Genomic DNA, 15,811 nt, shown 5'->3' with positions numbered 1-15,811 from the left:
GCTGATGGCAGACGAAGTAGAGGTGACAAACGATCTGTCAATGGTGGGAGAGATAATGAGGTCAGACCAGATGAAGACTTGTGTAAAGACTTGCAGCATCCTGAATCTGTAGTGGAAATGCTGTGTAGAGAAGCCAATGGTTAAGGGAACATATCTCAATCAGCTGGGAGCTTTGACTTGATATTTCAAGCTGTCATCTCATAAGCTGATTCAATGGCCCCTGACCTCCCATCTCATCTTCACAGCGGGAAACCAGTGGGCGACCGGTCAAATCCAAAAAGCTGGGGGGAAAGCCATTGATAAGTGGCTGTAAACAAGCCACTAATGATTGTAATTGCCTTCCCTGCCGCTGCACATTGGTCCTGCTCAGTGCTGACAGACCCATCATTTGGTAAAGGCGCGTGGCAGCGGGTTCCTGACCAGCTGGGAAAAAACGTTCCCCCCAGCCCCGCCCCCGCCCCCTGCAAAATCCAGCCCATTTGGCCTGGATGACCGACTGACTGACAGACAGCAGCTACAAAGTCTTAAGTCTACAAAGTGCTTCAAAAACATTCCGGTCTGGCCCCAGTAGTCATCATTTCCCCTCAGTGACTCAAACAACCTCATCCCACAACACTGTTAGCCCAGAAATATTATTTAATGGCTGCCGCTATATAAAATGCTAAATATTCTTTTTTCTCATGGTTGTAAACGTTTTGCCTCATTGTTATGTGACATGTTTTCTTGCTATACTCTGCTATTGTATTTAGTCAATGATATCTTTCAAGCAAATTAGTGTTGATCACTTAGCAGTGAGATGCTGCAGTGCAACTTCTGGTGTAAAGGTGCAATTATATTATGATAAATTTACATTAATAATAGTGGTAAAGTTTGACAGGAAGTGCGCACAGATGCAAGGTTTTTATTGAGATATAAATAGATATCAAATATTACATAAAAATAAGGACAGAATGTAAGACATTCAAATGATGATGAGTTATGCGTGTATGTCCTGGTCTAATTATTCTGTGCCCTCTAATTTTACTTCATTTTTCCTAATATTTCTTGACATACTTCAAAATCAGTGAAGTATAAATACAAATATTAAGCTATCATTGATATTATGAATCAGTTCTCCAAGTGACTGAGCTAATTGATCAGTTCATCAGTTTACTTTGACATTATTAAATACATTGTGCACTTCTATAGTATATTGTTATAACATTGAATAATGGGAAAACTCAATCATAAAATATAAAACAAATTTTCAACCTTCAGCAACACCAAACACAGAATGAGTTCCAAAATCAAAAACAGTCAGTAGTAGCATCAGTGTCATGGCCACAAGTGAATTACTTAGTTTATGCATGGAAACTGGAAAATCATTCACTTCTCACCATCTGATGATTTTTCCCTACTAAGGAGGGAAGGTTTTCACATATGTCTTGTAAAACCAATGAGATCGTAGTATCACTGTACCATGCTTGACATTTGAGCTTTGTACCATTTCAGATATTTATATAAAAGGTATAGAATATAGTACTTTTATATATTAAGTTTCCTCCATGCCTTCAGGACTCTGTTCAGCTTCATTGTTGCTGACGTTTGATTTTTTTCTCCCCAGGATGTTTATATTCATTATCTCAACTGATGTCAGTTACTTAGAACTGATGATATCACACATGAAATTGCCCTGAAAAACCCTTCTAAAAACATTGACATTATTAGAATGTTCATCGTCCTGTCCATGAAAATCCTGCTAGCAGAAAATTAGAAAAAACAAGAAATCCAATTTGGAAAAGATAATAAATCACAATATTTCTATACAATATACAAGAATAATACATTCAATTGTCAGCAAAACAAAGAAAATAAAGACAGTCTAGAATTGATATAATACCTTTAATGACCTCAGGATGTCCCAAAGTGATTTACAACCAATGAAGTACTTTTGAAGTGTAATCGCTGTTATAATGTAGGAATGCAGTATGATTTTTGAAGTTGAGGCGATGCTGATAACATGATAGTTAACTATTTCATCTCAACTCCTGGCAGTGCTGCTTTGCAACACACTCGAAACTTTGTCTAATCTTATATATAAAATATACACACTGAATTTCCCAGTATCAAATCATTTTAAATTGACCCACAATTCCTGTATGTTCTTAACTAGAAGTAATGTCGCGTTAGTATATATTTTCCCCTAATTTAATGTTCAGCTCAATTATTATCGCTGAACCAAATTTCTTCTGACATGTCATGTCTTTCTCATGTTCTATGCTTCATTAAAAATAACAAATATGCAGGGTGTGTTTCAAGATTGTTAACACATCTTGGCGTTCACGTGGCATAGCTAAAACGCTTTCAGTTCAATTGTCTATGCTTTCTGAATATCTGAATATGTAACACATCATTAGGTATACATTATCCTAAATGTAGTTAATTTATAGCAGAAACTACCTCTGCTAGACATTCTTTGTGCTTCATTTATCATTTAATAGCACTTAATCTAATTTCTTTTTACTCTTTCCTCCCATTAACTCATTTGATCTTGCTTTTTATTACCATAATGGGCTGGAATTTGATCAAAAAACCGCCACCACCGGTTTGCTGCCAAAAAAAACCGCTATGATTCCTGCTATTAAGAACAGCGGAAAATTAATTTAAAAAATGGAAAAAAAAATCCGCCCGGTGGGAAAAATCGGCGGTGTACAAGGATTCGTGGCGGAAAACGCGATCTTCGTCAACTTTAGTCCCAGGCTGCAAGTTGGGCGAGGGGGGAAAAACACACACAATATTTTTACAAAAAATAAAAAAATTAAAATCGCAAAACATTCACAAGACCTTTTTCTACTGAATCGCTGCAAAATAATTTAAAAAAAATCTTTAACTTACCTTTTTTTCAGGGTTTCATACCTATTGTCATTCCAAGGGCTGCCCCGACTTGTTTTTACCCAGCATTTTTTTTCCTTCTACCTATGGGTCACCGCTGTGACCAAACTCGGGTGGAAGCAGCTTTGAGTGCAGCATGCCTGCGGTCTGCTCCCCAGCGATATTTCATAACTGCCGGCGGAACACTTCCCATGAACTTCCCACTAGGTGGTTTTCCACCCAAAATGAAGAAATACCGCCGAAAAACACGGCAGAAGGCTGATGAAATTCCGGCCCCATTGTCAACTCCAAGTTACACTATAGTGCAGCAATGCTACTGAAGTTATGAATGCCAATATTACATATTGCTACTAAAATGAAGCTTGATGTTGGATACTTGGGCACCTATTGAACTATAATGGCCTGGATTTTCCGGTCCGGTGAACACATGCCACTCATTACACTTACAGCTGTCCACAGACGTTTAGTGTGGATTTGTGCAGCAATCTACAGTAATTAGAAAGCCATTTCAGCACAGCCCCCTCTATAGGGGATCTGGGACCTGTGTGAACTGGGCGAGCAACAGCATATCTCTTCAACCAATCAGATTAAAAAATCCTTACTGAGACAAGCAGAGTCTAAACCAGGAAGTATAAGTTAGAATATTTAATTCAATGTAAAATCATGTACGGAAAGTGAAATAGAGAGGGAAGGAAAGATGAGATTAAGAGAGAGATAGGTGAAAAAAAAATCTCCAACAATAATTAAAATCTGAAAGAATGGGACTCCACACTTGTAAAAGTAAATTTTCAGTCCCAGAGAGGTTGTTTCTCATTAAGACTTAGCTCACCATTAAAAATTCACTTACACTTGAATGGACAATTCCTAACTTTTTCTCCAAAAGCAAAATGCTGCGGATGCTGGAAAACTGAAATAAAAACAGAAAATGCTGGAAATACTCAGCAGGTCAGGCAGCATTTGTGGAGAGGTAAACAAAGTTAACATATCAGGTTGATGATATCAGACGGGGTGGGGGGAGGGGAAGGGGATGAAAGAACAAAAGGAAAGGTCGGGTGGAAGGCACAAGATATTAAATGACAAAAGGGATGATGGTGCAAGGCAAAAGGGGTTGGTAATTGGACAAGGGGCAGATCTGCTGTTGTGTTCTTTAAGGATACAAATTAAAAACTTTGGGATAGATTTTCAATGTACCGCCCGGGAGTAAAATCGACATTGCAGATCAGCCACCCATTCTAGAAATCGCCCGTCTATCTTGTAATTGCCTTTCTGCTTATTTCCCACTCGTAATTCTTTCTGTATCCTTTTCTTCCTCTGTATGCCTTTTGCATACTTTCTCATTATTGTCTTTTCCTCCCCATTCTTTGGGCTCAATTTTCCCCAAAACATTTTGCTGGGGTACTTGAAGAGTTACGCCCGATTTTTGATGGCCTAAGTACATCAATATTCTGTTTCCCCTTGGATTTCTTCATTTTGGCCTGGCGTAATCCAACCTTTAGTTTTAGGGTGGAGCCTTGATCTGCGCCAAAAAGATCGGGCTGCCATGGTAACCAGGGGTAACAATGCGAGCTGAGACTGCAAAGTGAAGCATACAGCCAGCTCCCAACACATTATAAGAATTGAAAAACACATAGCAGCAACTTACCTCCAACCCTGCCTGAAGGGCTTGCGGTCCGGTCCCATTCTCGGTCCCTGGTTCGATTCTCCAAAATTTTCTCTCTCTCTCTCTGACCGGACAGCCTCTCTTGTGTATGTGAGTGAACCGGGGACCAAGAATGGGACTGGATAGCCTTTGGGCGGGGTTGGAGGTAAGTTGCTGCTATGTATTTTTCCATTCTTTTAATGTGTCCGGGCATCTGCTGTGACAATTTCCCTACCTGCGCCGATTTACTTAACTCTCCGGAAGGTTTTTTCTGCAGAGGCCACATACACTGGCCTAAGTAGAACTGAAGTAACTCTCAGCTGGCCAAACTTGCCTAAATGGCCAGAATTGGCGTAGGTGGCTGGTTACGCCCCCTTTGGTTGGGAAAAAAAAAGGACCTAAAAAAATTCGTAATTAAATGAGTTACGCTGGTGCAAATTGATTGGGGAAACTGTTTTTTCAACTTAGGCCCAAAAGAGCAGCCTGCTCAAAAAAAACAGCACAAATCACTGGGGAAAATTGAGCCCTATGTCTATTCTGTATGTCTTCCACTCTTTCCTCCCATGTGTGTAATCGCTCTTTTGTTCTGCATGTATTTCTCCTTATCTCTCCATGCCTTGCTCTCATTTATCTCTAACAGCTTCATTAGAATCAATATATTGGATGAATTTGGAGAAAATTACATTTTTCTCCTTTACAGAAAAAGACTATTGAAGTACAATTGATTTTTTAATAGAAAGTAACATCACAGTAGAATGAAATGCTGCAGACAAAACTCATTGTCAATTAAGTATCACATTTTGCATCTAAATATTAGTTCATTATTTCAGTAAGAATGCTAAAATGTTACAAGTGTTTGTCAATTTAGTACAAGCTATCAAGGAATCTTTATATTGTAGACATGGATTAATTTTTAGTTTCTAATTTAAATAAGTTATTTATTTCCTGCATATTTGGAGGGTATATTATGTGGAAAGATGTTTGAATGGATAATTCTGAATATTAAAAAACGTGAAAAAGTTAAGTATTATAATTAATGGTCATCAGTTAATGGACAGCGGAGAAGCTACAAACTCTGAATTGAGCACGTTACTTGACTGACAGTGGGCATTTGTATTTGAGAAGAGGAATTAATAGTAAGTTTCTGTGCAAATGAAGTAAATCATGCATCATTTGAGATTCATCAAGATTGGCAAGATAAGCATGGATGACTGAGATCATTTGGCCCATCTAGCTCATTATGGTGCAAGGGTCAAGGATTTCTTGGAGCAGCTGCAGGGCATTCTGGAGGGGGAGAGTGAACAGCCAGTTATCATGGTGCATATAGGTACCAACAATATAGGTAAAAAGCGGGATGAGGTCCTACAAGCTGAATTTAGGGAGCGAGGAGTTAAATTTAAAAAGTAGGACCTCAAAAGGTAGTAATCTCAGGATTGCTACCAGTGCTACGTGCTAGTCAGAGTAGAAAAAGAAGGATAGTTAGGATGAATACGTGGCTTGAGGAATGGTACAAGAGGGAGGGATTCAAATTCCTGGGATGTGGAACCGGTTCTGGGGGAGGTGGGACCAGTACAAACCGGACGGTCTGCACCTGGGCAGGACTGGAACCGATGTCCTAGGGGGAGTGTTTGCTCGTGCCTTTGGGGAGGGTTTAAACTAATATGGCAGGGTAATGGGAATCTATGCAGGGAGACAGAGGGAAGTAAAATGGGATCAGAAGCAAAAGGTATAGAGGAGAAAAGTAGAAGTGGAGGGCAGAAAAATCAGAGGCAAAAATCAAAAAGGGCCACATTACAACATAATTCTAAAAGGACAAAGAGTGTTAAAAAAACAAGCCTGAAGGCTCAGTGTCTCAATGTGAGGAGCATTCATAATAAGGTGGATGAATTAACTGCACAGATAGGTGTTAACGGAGATGATATAATTGGGATTACGGAGACATGGCTCCAAGGTGACCAAGTGTGGAACTCAACATCCAGGGGCATTCAATATTCAGGAAAGATAGACAGAGAGGAAAAGGAGGTGGGGTAGCATTTCTGGTTAAAGAGGAGATTAACGCAATAGTAAGGAAGGGCACTAGCATGGATGAGGTGGAATCTGTGTGGGTAGAGCTGCAGAATACCAAAGGGCAGAAAACGCTAGTGGGAGTTGTGTACAGACCACCAAACAGTCATAGTGAGGTTGGAGATGGCATCAAACAGGAAATTAGGGATGCGTGCAATAAAGGTACAGCAGTTATCATGTGTGACTTTAATCTACATATAGATTGGGCTAAACAAACTGGTAGCAATATGCTGGAGGAGGATTTCCTGGAGCGTATAAGGGATGGTTTTCTAGACCAATATGTCGAGGAACCAACTAGAGAGCTGGCCATCCTAGACTGGGTGTTGTGTAATGAGAGAGGATTAATTAGCAATCTTGTTGTGCGAGGACCCTTGGGGAAGAGTGACCATAATATGGTAGAATTCTTCATTAAGATGGAGAGTGACACAGTTAATTCAGAGACTAGAGTCCTGAACTTAAAGAAAGGTAACTTCATAGAAACATAGAAAATAGTTGCAGGAATAGGCCATTCGGCCCTTCGAGCCTGCACCACCATTCAATAAGATCATTGCTGATCATTCACCTCAGTATCCCTTTCCTGTTTTCTCTCCATACCCCTTGCTCCCTTTAGCCATAAGGGCCATATCTAACTCCCTCTTGAATATATCCAATGAACTGGCATCAGCAACACTCTGCGGTAGGGAATTCCACAGGTTAACAACTCTCTGAGTGAAGAAGTTTCTCCTCATCTCATTCCTAAATGGCTTATTCCTTATCCTTAGACTGTGTCCCCTGGATCTGGATTTCCCCAACATTGGGAACATTTTTCCAGCATCTAACCTGTTCAGTTCCGTCAGAATTTTATATGTTTCTATGAGATTCCCTTTCATCCTTCTAAACTCCAGTGAATACAAGCCCAGTCGATCCAGTTTCTCCTCATATGTCAGTCCTGCCATCCCGGGAATCAGTCTGGTGAACCTTTGCTGTACTCCCTCAATAGCAAGAATGTCCTTCCTCAGATTAGGAGACCAAAACTGAACACAATATTCTAGGTGAGGCCTCACCAAGGCCCTGTACAATTGCAGTAAGATCTCCTATACTCAAATCTCCGAGCTATGAAGGTCAACATACTATTTGCCTTCTTCACCGCCTGCTGTACCTGCATGCCAACTTTCAATGACTGATGTACCATGACACCCAGGTCTCGTTGCACCTCCCCTTTTCCTAATCTGCAGCCATTCAGATAATATTCTGCCTTCGTGTTTTTGCCCCCAAAGTGGATAACATCACATTTTTCCACATTATATTGCATCTGCTATGCATTTGCCCACTCACCTAACCTGTCCAAGTCACCCTGCAGCCTCCTCACAGCTCACACCACCACCCAGCTTAGTGTCATCTGCAAACTTGGAGATATTACACTCAATTCCTTCATCTAAATCATTACTGTATATTGTAAATAGCTGGGGTCCCAGTACTGAGCCCTGCGGCACCCCACTAGTCACTGCCTGCCATTCTGAAAAGGACCCGTTTATCCCAGTTCTCTGCTTCCTGTCTGCCAACCAGTTCTCTATCCACTTCATTACATTGCCCCCAATACCATGTGCTTTAATTTTGCACACCAATCTCTTGTGTGGGACCTTGTCAAAAGCCTTTTGAAAGTCCAAATACACCACATCCACTGGTTCTACCTTGTGTACTCTACTAGTTACATCCTCAAAAAAGTCTAGAAGGTTTGTCAAGCATGATTTCCCTTTCAGAAATCCATGCTGACTTGGGCCTATCCGGTCACTGCTTTCCAAATGCGTTGCTATTACATCCTTAATAATTGATTCCAACATTTTCCCCACTACCAATGTCAGGCTGACCGGTCTATAATTCCCTGTTTTCTCGCTCCCTCCTTTTGTAAAAGTGGGGTTACATTAGCTATCCTCCAGTTCATAAGAACTGATCCAGAGTCTAAAGAATGTTGGAAAATGACCACCAATGCATCCACTATTTCGTCCGTCCGAGAGAGGGAAGGACTGTGAAAAGAAAATGTGTTGGAGTAACATAGAAAAGTTAAGGTTGTGGGTAAATTTAATGATTTTTTTGATAAAGACGAAGATGAAATAATGAATGTAATTTTTAGCTGTATGTATGTATATGAGTGAATGGGTAACATGGCTGGTTAAGCACTGGGAATGGGGGAGGGGGTAATCAGAAGTTGATTGGTTTTATTGTGGTTTCTCCCTGTTCACTGTGTTTCTGAATGGATGTTATAATACACATTTGTGATTCATGAATTAATTAAATGTCCCAATCATCTGTTTTTTTCCAAGAATGGGACTTTCTAGTTAATCTCCAATGGTTTGTTTTAAGTAAATGGGACATTTGAGTAATTTGAGTCAATCAACATGCTTTACACTCTACGAACATTTCCCATGCCCTACCTACATATTTTGCCATATGGTCATGCACCACATGTGCAAGACTTTTCGGGCACCAGTTACATTACAACTGTCGAGTCAGTGCAAAGCTAGAACTGTAGTGTAAATACACCCAAAATTAGAGAGGAAAGAACCTTAAATATGTTACCAGACTGTGTAATACATCCATGAGCTATGATGAAGCCAGAAACCTAAATAAACGTATTTTAACATTGTGTTCTGTATAATACATAGAAATGCAATGATTTCCCTTTTTCCATGTTCAGTTCTATATTTCCCATTTTTGTGTTTTATTTTACCAGCAGAGATTCAACGAAGACATGTAGCTTGTATAACATGTTATTGAGCTGGAAGTAATGTTGCATATAGTGGAACTGCTGGCGGCATGAGGGGCATTATGCCATCCCCACCAACTCCTTATTTGTGGTTGTGTTTCTGGTATTGTACTATATGATTAAGTCAAAAATTATATTATAATTTGTTCTACTATCGGGTATAAGGGGCAGAATCATTTTTCTATAATATCTAAGAGTATACGTGCTATACATAACCATTCTTAATCCCAGTTTCGTCTCACTCTTTACCCTATTCATGCTGCTCTATATTTTGCTGATCCTGTCATGTATTTAACTGTCATTGTAACCTATGTATAAACTGACCTAAGTTGTACACCATGAGAACATTGACCACTAGGTGGTGAACGTGTGGGAGACACTCCTACCCTGGAGTTTCAGGTGTAAAAGGGGAAGCTCCACCCACCTTCAGTGCTGGCAAATAAAGGTTACTGGTCACAGAGTGACCTTCTCTCAAGTATGGGCCTCGTGTGCATTTATACTGTATAGTAAGGACATATTATTGGCGACGAGAAACTGGGATTTAAACCATGCGAGCATGGCCACTAGCAGCACAGATGAGAGGTACGATTTTATTGAGAGACTTCAGCAAAGTTTCATCACGAAGGAATGGCTGGGACAGGATTCGGCCAACAAACGCAGGGCTCATCTCCTGATGGTTTGTGGATCCAGGATGTATGTACTCCCTGATGAAGGACCTTCTAGCGCCAGAGAAGCCGGCGGACAAGACTTTTGAAGAACTCAGTAAGTTGATCGGGGAACACTTTAAACCGGCGAGCAGCATGCGAGACACTGGTTTTACACGCACCAGCGGCAAGAAGGGCAAAGCGTTCCAGATTTCATGGCAAACTTCCGGCGACTGGCAAGCCTATGTAAGTTCCCAGATGCATGCAGAGCAGAGATGCTGCGAGACTTTTTTATTGAGGGCATCTGGCACGCTGGGGTTTTCAGGAAACTAATTAAGACCAAAGACTTGACCTTGGAAGCGGCAGCTCTGATAGCCCAGACATTTATCTCAGGGGATGAAAAGACCAGAATGATGTTTGACAAAAATCTTGGTTTAAATGCAGCAAATGGACAGGGAGTCAACATTGTTAACGCAGCACACAATTCTCCAGGCAGATGGGCAATCGGACATGCCTGAGCATGTAGTGGAACCCAAAGAGGGAATTCAACAGAGAAAATGGCTAGCTGAACAGCAATTCATGCCATCGCAAGGGACAATGCGGCCAGTAATGGAGCCATCTACACCTGTCAATGGTGCGCTTAAGGACAGTTACACAGACAGTCAGAGACGATCGACTGGTAATGGATCTTTTGTTTCCAACAACGGCTCATGTTGGAGGTGTGGAGGCAAACACACAGCCAGAGCTTGCAGGTATCAGCAATATACCTGCAGAAACTGCAATGTCAGCGGTCACTTGGCGCGTATGTGCAGGAAGCCTGCAGCCAGGTTGATGTACGAGGAGGACGGGGATGATGTAAGCCCTACGAGGCCAAATGGACACGAGGGGAAATCACTGGAAGCTGAAGTTCAGCGAGTGCATGTGGAGCACAGATACAGTTCATACACCAGGACGCCACCGATAATGATGAAAATGCTCCTCAATGGCATCCCAGTATCAATGGAGCTAGACACAGGAGCCAGCCAATCCTTGATGAATATCAAACAGTTTGACAAGTTGTGGACATCCAAGGTCAGAAGGCCAAAATTATTGCCAATTGATGCACAGCTACAGACATATACAAAGGAGATCATTCCGGTGCTAGGCAGCGCCACGGTAGTCGTGATCCACAAAGATTCGGAGAACAGGTTGCCACTCTGGATTGTCCCGCGGGACGGTCCCACACTGCTGGGGAGGAGTTGGCTGGCTGTTATGAACTGGAAATGTGCCGATGTCGATGCAATTTCTTCTGTGGAGCGAATATCATGCTCACAGTTCCTGGACAAATTTGACTCACTATTTCAACCCGGCATTGGCACTTTCATGGGGACCAAGGTAGTGGTTCACCTAAACCCGGATGCCAGGCCAGTACACCACAAGGCCAGAGCGGTGCCGTACGGGATGCGAGAAAAGATAGAAGGCGAATTGGACTGCCTGCTGAGGAAAGGCATCATCTCGCCAGTCAAATTCAGTGATTGGGCGAGCCCAATTGTGCCGGTGCTCAAGGCGGATGGGTCGGTCAGGATATGTGGTGATTACAAGGCCACCATCAATCGGGTGTCACTCCAAGACCAGTACCCGCTACTGAGAGCGGAGGACCTCTTTGCGACGCTATCCGGTGGCAAAATTTTTTCAAAATTGGACCTGATCTCAGCTTACATGACCCAGGAGCTGGCGATTGAGTCGAAGAAGCTGACCACCATCACGACACACAAGGGGTTGTTTGAGTACAACAGATGTCCGTTTGGGATTCGCTCGGCCGCCGCGATCTTTCAATGAAATATGAAAAGCCTCCTGAAGTCGATTCCAATGACAGTGGTTTTTCAAGACGACATCCTCATCACGGGTTGTGATACTGAAGAACACCTCTGCAACCTGGAGGAGGTGCTACGCAGACTGGAGTAGGTCTGCGACTGAAAAAGGCGAAGTGCGTTTTCCTAGCTCCAGAGGTAGACTTCCTGGGGATGAGGGTAGCAGCCGACGGGATCAGACCTACTGCGTCCGAAACAGAAGTGATCCATAGAGCACCCAGACCCCGTAACACGACGGAGCTGCATTCGTTCCTGGGGCTCCTGAACTATTTTGGTAACTTTCTTCCCAGATTGAGCACGCTGTTAGAGCCGCTACATGTGCTCCTACGCAAAGATCGCGAATGGGTCTGGGGGGACAGCCAGGAAAGGGCTTTTGATAGAGCACGCAATTTGTTATGCTCCAAGAATCTGTTAACGCTATAAGACCCATGTAAGAAACTAGTTTTAACGTGCGATGTGTCGTCCTATGGGGTCGGGTGTGTGTTGCAGCATGTTAATACCAAGGGTCAGTTACAGGCGGTAGCTTATGCCTCCAGAAGTCTGTCCCAGGCAGAATGGTGCTACGGGATGGTAGGAAAGGAAGCGCTTGCATGTGTATATGCTGTAAAAAAAAAAATGCACCCATACCTGTTTGGCAGGAAATTTGAGTTGGAGACAAATTACAAACTCCTAATATCCCTTTTGGCTGACAACAAGGCCATAAATGCAAATGCATCGGCCCACATACAGAGGTGGGCACTCACGTTAGCCGCCTACGACTATACAATTCGGCACAGACCGGGCACTGAAAACTGCGCCGATGCACTCAGCAGGCTCCCACCACCAAAGGGGCAACCGAGCATGCTGCAGAGATGGTCATGGCTGTTGAAGCTTTCGAAAGCGAAGGCTCACCAGTGACAGCCCGTCAGATTAAAGTCTGGACAAATAGAGACCCTTGTCTTTAGTCAAGAAATGTGTTCTGGATGGGGACTGGGCAGCCACAGGCGTAAGACTGAACTCTCAATTCTAACGAATTGCCTACTATGGGGAAACCAAGTAGTCATGCCCCAGATGGGCAGAAAGATGTTCACCAGAGAACTCCACAATGAGCACCCGGGCATTGTCATGACAAAGGCAATTGCCAGGTCACACGTTTGCTGGTCAGGAATAGATGCAAACCTGGAACTTTGTGTTCGCAGGTGCAACACGTGTGCCCAGCTGGGCAATGCGCCCAGGGAAGCCCACCTTAGCCCCTGATCCTGGCCTGCCAAGCCATGGTCACGCATCCATGTGGACTATGCAGGTCCTTTCATGGGAAAAATGTTTTTGGTTGTAGTAGACGCCTTCTCCAAATGGATCGAGTGTGACATTCGCAATTCAAGCACATCTTCTGCCACGGTAGAAAGTCTAAGGGCAATGTTTGCCGCCCATTGTCTACCGGACGTCTTGGTTGGCGACAATGGCCCATGCTTTACAAGTATTGAATTCCAGGACTTCATGGCAGGAAATGGTATCAACCATGTCAGAACGGCACCGTTCAAGCCGACCTCAAACGGCCAGGTGGAATGAGCAGTACAGATAATCAAACTGGATGCTCAGAATCCAAGAAGGTTCCCTACAAAGCCACTTATCATGCCTCCTGTTGGCCAATAGATCCCGACCACACTCGCTCACAGGGGTCCCATCCACCGAGCTGCTAATGAAAAGGACGCTCAAAACCAGGTTATCCCTTATACACCCTACCATGAAAGAAATTGTTGAGAGCAGGCGCCGGTCACAATGTGACTACCATGACGGGAATGCGAGGGCGCGATGTATTGATGTCAATGACCCCATCTTTGTCCTTAACTATGCTGCAGGGCCTAAATGGCTTGCAGGCACTGTGATTGCAAAGAGGGGAATAGGATTCTGGTAGTTAAACTTACCAATGGACAAACCTGCCGCAAACACGTGGATCAAACAAAAAGGAGGTTCAGCAACCCCATAGAAGAAGTAGAGGAAGAACACGATGTAGAGTTCACTCCTCCACAGGTGACCGAACACTGGAACCAAGTGGAGGAGAGCCCAGTCACTGTGGGCAGTCCGGACAGGCCTGAGGCACCGCAAACAGCAGGCACTCAGGCCAGCGCCCAACAACCAGAGCCCCAACTCAGGCGCTCTACAAGGGAGCATAGACCACCAGAGAGATTTAACCTATGATCCCAATAAGACGTTGGAGGGAGGTGATGTCATGTATTTAACTGTCATTGTAACCCATGTATAAACTGACCTAAGTTGTACACATTGAGAACATTGACCAGTAGGTGGTGAACTTGTGGGAGACACTCCTAACCTGGACTTTCAGGTATAAAAGGGGAAGCTCCACCCACCTTCATGGATTGAGAACTGGTTGTCAGACAGGAAGCAAAGAGTAGGAGTAAATGGGGACTTTTCAGAATGGCAGGCAGTGACTAGTGGGGTACCGCAAGGTTCTGTGCTGGGGCCCCAGTTGTTTACATTGTACATTAATGATTTAGACGAGGGGATTAAATGTAGTATCTCCAAATTTGCGGATGACACTAAATTGGGTGGCAGTGTGAGCTGCAAGGAGGATGCTATGAGGCTGCAGAGCGACTTGGATAGGTTAGGTGAGTGGGCAAATGCATGGCAGATGAAGTATAATGTGGATAAATGTGAGGTTATCCACTTTGGTGGTAAAAACAGAGAGACAGACTATTATCTGAATGGTGACAGATTAGGAAAAGGGGAGGTGCAAAGAAACCTGGGTGTCATGGTACATCAGTCATTGAAGGTTGGTATGCAGGTACAGCAGGCGGTTAAGAAAGCAAATGGCATGTTGGCCTTCACAGCGAGGGGATTTGAGTACAGGGGCAGGGAGGTGTTGCTACAATTGTACAGGGCCTTGGTGAGGCCACACCTGGAGTATTGTGTACAGTTTTGGTCTCCTAACCTGAGGAAGGACATTCTTGCTATTGAGGGAGTGCAGCGAAGGTTCACCAGACTGATTCCCGGGATGGCGGGACTGACCTATCAAGAATGACTGGATCAACTGGGCTTGTATTCATTGGAGTTCAGAAGAATGAGAGGGGACCTCATAGAAACGTTTAAAATTCTGACGGGGTTAGACAGGTTAGATGCAGGAAGAATGTTCCCAATGTTGGGGAAGTCCAGAACCAGGGGACACAGTCTAAGGATAAGGGGGAAGCCATTTAGGACCGAGATGAGGAGGAATTTCTTCACCCAGAGAGTGGTGAACCTGTGGAATTCTCTACCACAGAAAGTTGTTGAGGCCAATTCACTAAATATATTCAAAAAGGAGTTAGATGAAGTCCTTACTACTAGGGGAATCAAGGGGTATGGTGAGAAAGCAGGAATGGGGTACTGAAGTTGCATGTTCAGCCATGAACTCATTGAATGGCGGTGCAGGCTAGAAGGGCCGAATGGCCTACTCCTGCACCTATTTTCTATGTTTCTATCACTTCAGTGCTGGCAAATAAAGGTTACTGGTCACAGAGTAACCTTCTCTCAAGTATGGGCCTCGTGTGCATTTATATTGTATAGTAAGGACATATTAGATCCTTAAGGTGTTAATCCTCATTTTAAAAACATCGAGAGATGGATTGGAGCTGGGATTTTATAGCCTGCACTTATCACTCATCTCTCAAAAAGTCGTCGTCCTTTTGTAGGAAAATCACATGCAGGCAAAGTAATGACAAAATTAGATTATAGCCTACCTGAGAGTTTAAATCAGGGCCATTTTTTTTTCAAGAAACCCGATCCAAATGATTGTGATTTATGTTAGATAGTGGCCCAGTAACACTACACACGCACGACCCTTCATTGTCCTGTAATTCCAGCTGCGGGTCACCCATTCACTCCCTGACCACCATTCATTGTCCTTTTATTATCCCCATGGTCGACATGGAACTATTTAAAATAGTCGCCAACCCAAAAACTGTTATGATTTGCTGTATTCCTTTCCTCCCGGAGTTTGTCCCACGTTCCCATAAAATACGGCGGA

The sequence above is a fragment of the Pristiophorus japonicus genome, chromosome 1, assembly GCF_044704955.1.
Source record: "Pristiophorus japonicus isolate sPriJap1 chromosome 1, sPriJap1.hap1, whole genome shotgun sequence".
NCBI classification, from domain to species: Eukaryota; Metazoa; Chordata; class Chondrichthyes; family Pristiophoridae; genus Pristiophorus; species Pristiophorus japonicus.
The sequence above is the reverse complement of the archived record's forward strand: the minus strand, read 5'-3'. Positions refer to the sequence as shown.